The sequence below is a fragment of the Vombatus ursinus genome, unplaced genomic scaffold (genome assembly GCF_900497805.2).
Source record: "Vombatus ursinus unplaced genomic scaffold, bare-nosed wombat genome assembly UNPS02014812.1, whole genome shotgun sequence".
NCBI classification, from domain to species: domain Eukaryota; kingdom Metazoa; phylum Chordata; class Mammalia; order Diprotodontia; family Vombatidae; genus Vombatus; species Vombatus ursinus.
The window spans coordinates 10,001,218-10,008,103 of record NW_020954590.1 but is presented as its reverse complement, the minus strand read 5'-3'; the positions used below and the strand labels follow the sequence as shown (position 1 = coordinate 10,008,103).

The 6,886-nt window shown below is 39.3% G+C and overlaps 1 pseudogene; it reads left to right on the top strand.

Annotated features, from left to right (window-relative positions):
• Positions 1-576: 576 nt before the first annotated feature.
• On the top strand, positions 577-2,555 carry LOC114054241 (annotated as a pseudogene).
• Positions 2,556-6,886: the final 4,331 nt, after the last annotated feature.

Here is a 6,886-nt window from a genome sequence, read left to right as displayed (position 1 = left end):
CAATAGAGAGATTATATTAGATAGCTAAATTTGTGAGTCATTCACTTGAAGGTGATGTTCGAAAGGTAACAGAAGAGGCAGTACAAGTGTAGTAGATATTTGGAAGATCTAAGTTAAGGTCCTACCTCAGATTGATATTAGGTCTGTGACTCTAAGCAAATCATTATACTTCTCAGTTTTTCAGGCAACTACTTACATGTAAGTTGCTGATCTTCTTGCTGTAGGGAGTTTCCATTAAAAGAATTCATTCTGGGCTGGGATTCCTAAAATTTAGCCACTGCTATGATTCTTATAATCTAGCCGCTGCTCAGATTTTCACAATCTAGCCAATAGCCCACAGATGCTCAGATTCCTTAAGAGTCTGGCTAATATGGCAAATTTTCAAAAAACCTTATTTTTATCTGAAAGAAGGCTTGGGTTGAATTCTTTTGGGCAGGACCTGTGTGTCATGATTTTAGGATTCCAGGACCCCTAGCCTCTAGACCTCATCATATGGTTCCCTGCACCAGGAAAAACTGCCTAATACCAAGCTCTTCACCAGCTGGGACTTCTGGCCTAAGGGACAATCACAATGGGATGATGTAGGCACATGAGTTATTTTGATACTTTCAAATGCCAGAGTTTGGGGACTTCCAACAATATATGCACACTCTCCCAATAAACACGTTAATGGACTTCAGAGCTTTTGCTGCACTCGTGACTTTCTGGTATGTTACGAGACCCAAAACTCTGAAACCACCGTGTGACCTCTCCATGCAGTCGGTGGAAGTGGAGGGGACTGACGGTGCAAGGAGATCCACGATGCTTGACAGTGATGAGCCATTGTTGTTTTTCTACAATGATGTAACAACACTGTATGAAGTCTTCCAGAGGGGTATACAGGTGTCAAATAATGGCCCTTGTTTAGGCTCTCAGAAACCTGATCAACCATATGAATTGATCTCATATAAAAAGGTTGCAGAGAAGGCCGAGTGTGTGGGCTCAGCACCGCTCCAGAAGGGTTACAAGGCATCGCCAGATCAATATTTTGGCATCTTTGCTCAAAATAGGCCCGAGTGGGTGATTATTGAACAAGGTTGTTATGCATACTCAATGGTGGTGGTCCCTCTTTATGACACCCTTGGAAATGAAGCGATCAAATACATAATTAACAAAGTTGAACTGTCTTCGGTTTTTGTTGATAAGCCAGAGAAAGTCAACCTCATGTTAGAATCTGTAGAAAACAAGCTAACCCCAGGTCTTAAAACTATAGTCATTTTGGATCCCTTTGACAGTGATCTCGTGGAACAAGGCAAGAAATGTGCGGTGGAAATAATGAGCATGAAAGTGTTGGAGGACCTGGGAAGAGCTAACAGGAGGAAGCCAAAGAAAACACTTCATTTGAACTCTAGTGACTCACACATTTCATATTTACCATTCACTCACATGAATGAGCAATTAATGCTGTGTGTAATTCTCTGTCATGGAGCTAAAATTGGATTCTTCCAAGGAGATATCCGGTTACTTATGGATGACCTCAAGATGCTGCAGCCTACCATCTTCCCTGTGGTTCCAAGACTGCTGAACTGGATATTTGACAGAATTTTTGGACAGGCCAGCACAACGATGAAATGGTGGATCCTGCACTTTGCTTCCAAGAGGAAAGAGGCAGAACTCCAAAGTGGCATAATTAGAAACAACAACCTATGGGACAAAATTATTTTCCACAAAAATTCAGGCAGGTCTTGGAGGGAAAGTAATGTTAATGATCACTGGAGTGGCTCCTGTATCAGCAAATGTTCTGACTTTTCTGAGAGCAGCACCTGGATGTCAGTTCTATTAAGGCTATGGACAAACAGAATGCACAGCTGGATATTCCTTGACGGTGCCAGGAGACTGGACAGCTGGCCACATTGGTGCTCCAATGCCTTGCAGTCTTATAAAGCTTGTCAGTGTGGAAGAATTTAATTACTTGGCTGCCAAGGGAGAAGGTGAGATATGTGTGAAGAGGTCAAATGTATTTAGGGGCTATTTGAAGGACCCAGCAAAAACAGCAGAAGTTCTGGGTAAAGATGGCTGGCTGCACACAGGAGATATTGGGAAATGGTTACCAAATGGTACCTTGAAGATCATTGGCAGGAAAAAAAACATATACTCAAACTGGCACAAGGTGAATATATAGCACTTGAAAAAAACTGAAAATATCTATCAGCAAAGTGAGCTTTGTTGCTCAGGTGTTTGTACATGGGGAAAGCTTACAGGCATTCCTCATAGCTATAGAGGTACCAGATGTGGAGACACTGGCTCCCTGGGCCAAAAAGAAGGGCTTCAGTGGATCCCATACAGACTTGTGCAAAAATAAGGATGTTAAAAAAGCAAACCTTGAAGACGTGGTGAGGCTCAGGAAAGAGGCTGGTCTGAAGGCTTTTGAGCAGGTCAAAGGCATTGCTCTCCACTTGGAGTTATTTAGTGTGGAGAATGGCCTTCTGCCCCCAACATTGAAAACAAAGGGACCAGAGCTCCAGAAATGTTTCAGGTCACAGATTGATGAACTCTATTTTACCATTAAGATTTAATCTTGAGGAAGATAGCTTGGACAAAACAAAACTGCACACCTCCAAAAGATCTACTTCTAAAGTTGGCCTCAATATTGGTAATTTTGACTACAGCAAACATAGGTAAAGAGGCTTGTTTGGACAGGGTTGTTGGCATAGGAATTTTGAAGGAAACAGAACACTGCCTTGCTGTCACCTTGTGTTGCTGACCATTTTGTGGTGATACACAATTTCCAAAACAAGCCTTAAATTTTACAGGGCAACTGTATATCTGATAAGTTATTTGGGACTTCATCAGACCAAAAGGTGGGTGTTGACTCTTTTCTCCTGATCCTAACCAAGGTATTAGGGCTTCCCTGTTTCTGAAAGGTCGGATGTTTGATACGTTCTCTGCAGTTGTCTACTCCAAAGGGTACATGGTACACTAGAGGGAAAGAATCCTTTAAAAAATGACAAACACACACACAGCAGTGGGGTATGCCATAATTCATCCAAATATTATTTAAGCCCCTTTTCCTCACCCTTCTTTGAATGAAGATTGTGAAACTTTCTCTCCCTTGTGCCCTACCCCCAGGGTCACCCCAACCCATAAAAGAAAGAAAGGACTGAACTTTACTGTTTTAAGTTTATGGTTCACTGTAAATCAGGACAAATACAACTAAGCAGATTTGGGGTCACATATGAATGTACTACAGAGTGTGGACTTGAATGCAAAGCAAAAGGCCACCAACAGAGTGCTTTCCAGATCTCTCTCCTTCCCATCCCTCCTTCCAGTAACAAATCTGCCTTAGACTCGACCATGAAGACAAGAATTTCAAGGATACACACACCATCAATGGCAGGATCAACAAGGCTCAGCTGGGATGACCTGACAACTGTACACCTTATCTCTACACTGCACTAGCCACTCTTTCTGTATGACGGCCAACAGGTTTTTTAATGTAGTTTTCATATCGGAATATCATGCCGTGATTAATGCTTTTATTTTTGTTTCCCAGAATAAACTGTCTTGTACCAAACATATCACTTCAAAGGATAGAGGGAATGGGTACACTTGAATACTTTTTTGTTGAAATGAAGGGTAGTAATTGAAAGGAATGGGCCCATCTCAGAAGTCTACTCATGATTTCTATAAAATGTATTCAACAAGCCAGAATAAATGCTAACTAATTGGGGGGGGGGCGAGTGTAAATCTGGGGCCAAAAAAACCCCAATTTTTCCTAGGAGTAACTCCTAAGGGGCTTTTATTCTAATTGGGGAAATTGGCAACATTTCAATTATTACAGGTCTTGGCCACATTTTAATGAATTAAGTTGTCATTTAAAGTGATTCTGTTGTTTGGATACATGGGATTATATGTAATATTCAAGCACAATAAGGTTTGCCTAAAGAGATGTCACTGTAATAACACCATTTGATAGCCTAACTTCATAATGCGTGCTCTTAATTGCACAAATATCTAAGTCAGTAATTTGTCACTCTGGAGTTTTGGATGTTTGCTTTCAGTGTTGGCTATTTCTCTGTTTTATAAACCAAAACAGAATTTCCAAAAAAAAAAAAACCCAAACGAAACCAAAATAAATATTTCTGCATTTCAAAAAAAGAGAGAAATTCATTCTGCTAATGAAACGAGGTAGACAACAATTCTTTCTCCCCAAAGTTGAAGCTACAGAAGATAATGATATAGACAAAGTAGATGGTACATTTACTTTGAAAGTACATCACCTTACAGAATGTCCACACCATGAAAGTGAAGGAGAATGAAGAAACAGAGAAGAAAAACTGAGAGAGGAAGAAAGACATTAATGAAAATGTGTCATGGAAACCAAAATAAGAGAAAATTTTGTAAAGTAAAAGGAGCCTACAAAATGGAAAGCTACAAAGAGTTCAGGGGCAATGAAAGCTGAGAAGAAGAATGGATTTGACAATTAAGAAGTCATTGTTGACTTTTTTTCATAACATTCAAAGCAGAACACTGGAAGCAGAAGCCAACAAGTTAAGAAATGGAGGATGAAGTGAGAAAGCAGAGGTAGCAAGTAGAGATTTCTCTTCTAAGGATTTTGGTGATGAGAGAAAGGAGAAAGAAAGAATCAATGAAGTGGGACAGAAGAGTTATTGGAATTGCAGGGATATTTGCTGGTGTTGTTATTCTTTAAAATAGAGGAATATTAACACATATCTAGGCAGGAAAATAGGAAGCAGTGAAAACAGAGACTGAAGATGTAACAGAAAGGACAACTGATAGAATAATGCTGAAGGAATGGTGAAAATGTTGTGTCCCATAAGAATTGAGAAGAACATTGAAAAAGGAAAATGATTGTTTCTTCCTTAGAGACATAAGAGGAGGACAGAGCAAGTGAAGAGGAGTTCACAAAAGTTCAAAAGAATCATTAGGAAATTCAGTGATATAAAAATAGGAAAGCAGCAGTAAAGACCAAGTTGAGAATTTTAGGGAACTCACTTAAGATATTTTCAAGAGATGGTCAGCAGTTTAAAAGAGGCATTAGAAAAAGCTGAGGGTGGAGCAAATAAAAACATAATGATTGACAAGTTTGGCATAGCAAAAGGTCAAAGAGTCAGAAGATGTAAGTAAGAGCAAGTTTAATTTTGTTGACCAGTGGATCCAGGTGAGTAGGAAAGCTAGTGAAACCTGAAGGTGGAGAATTTGGAAGGTGGCAAGCAAATTAAGGATGAGAGGAAAAGTCTGGATCAGTATGAATATGGACCCTTGTGAAGTACATGGGGTAGAAGGTACAGAAAATTGTAGTCATAGCAGAGAAAATAAGAGTTTGTGATTGTCAAGGTGCAATAGTTCCAAGAAATAATGAAGTCCTAGCTATGGGTTACTAAGAGAGTGGGGATAAATATTATTATATTTGAGAAGATAAATGAGTGAAGCCAGAGTGTTAGTTTGGTCAGCAACATAGTTAAGTCATGGGCGAGATGACAGTCAGTCAATTAGCATTACGAGCCTACTATCCTCTGGGCATTGTGCTAAGGGCTGAATGGAGTGAAGAAGGAAATTATAAGGACATTATTCAAACTGAGGTAAATGGGATAACATCCTAGAGCAAGGTAAATTATATAAGGAGGGGAGAATGTAGTACAGTTGAATAGTATATACTTTTAAACAGGAGAAATGAAGTGATGGTGGTGAGATAGTAATCTGGGAATGGTAGTGGGAAGAAAGGAATGTGTCTTTATCCTTAGTCAGAATTACTGAAATCCATTGGAAAATGTTTTGGAAGAGAATGGAATTTTGTGGGCAAAGGTAGGTGTCAGTTAAGGTGAAGAATTCTCAAGAGAAAAACTGGGAATAAGGGAGATTGCCTGTAATAGGAGTTACATGGGACATAATGGAGGGAACAACTAATTGAGTGGCAGATAGAAAAAGAAATGAGCATACATTAGTAAAAGTGGTGGTCATAGGGGTTGAAGATTACAGAACAGGCAGAATATTTTGGAGTTTTGAGGATTTTGAGGATTGACCATGCTTAACATTCATTTAGAATATTTGTTCAGTGTGTGTGTATGTGTGTGTGTGTGTGTGTGTGTGTTCTTTCTTAAACTGTGTTTCTATGTTCTGGGTTCAGATCCTAGTGCAGAGGGTAGGGTATAGGTTGAAGATGTAGTTCCACAGCTAAGGTTTAAAGGTGTTACATTCTATATATTTCTCTTAACCTTAGAGTCCCGAAGACTGGATCAAGCATGAGATCATTTTACTGAATATTCTATTAGGCAAATTTTAGCATCAGACTGCTTTTCAATTCTAGTTGTGGTTCGTCTTGATCATTGCCAGTCTTTCTTCAACTAGAACTGCCTACCTCATGGGTTAGTTGTAAGGAAAATGTTTTGTGGTTGTTAGGGGTCCATTGAATAAAGTGGTGAGTCTGGAGTAAAGAAGACTTAAATTCAAATTCTCCCTTTGCCTCAGTTTCCTCAACTGTAGAATAGGGATAATATTAACACCTGTCTCATAGATTTGTTGTAACTATCAAATGAGATATGTGTAAAGGGCTTAGCACAATGTCTGGCACAGTAGGAGCTTGATAAATGGTTGTTCCTTTTGTCCCCCTCTCTGTTATTATCAGAATTGTTGTTGTTATTGCACTACACATCTTAATTTCCTTCCTTAATTCAATTACCACCAACCCCAACCCTAACCCCATTCTGCTTTGGCAATTTGAATTGAGAATTGACCCTGCCAAAGTAAAAAGACATCACTCCCAACTTGGTGCCATGAAGTTAGATAGGATTCTGAGTCACAGATGAAAAGGGTGTAAGTAAGAGAGATAAAAATGTCCGTGTGGGACTTGAGTTAAATGTTTCTCATTTCAAAAAGAATATTTTAA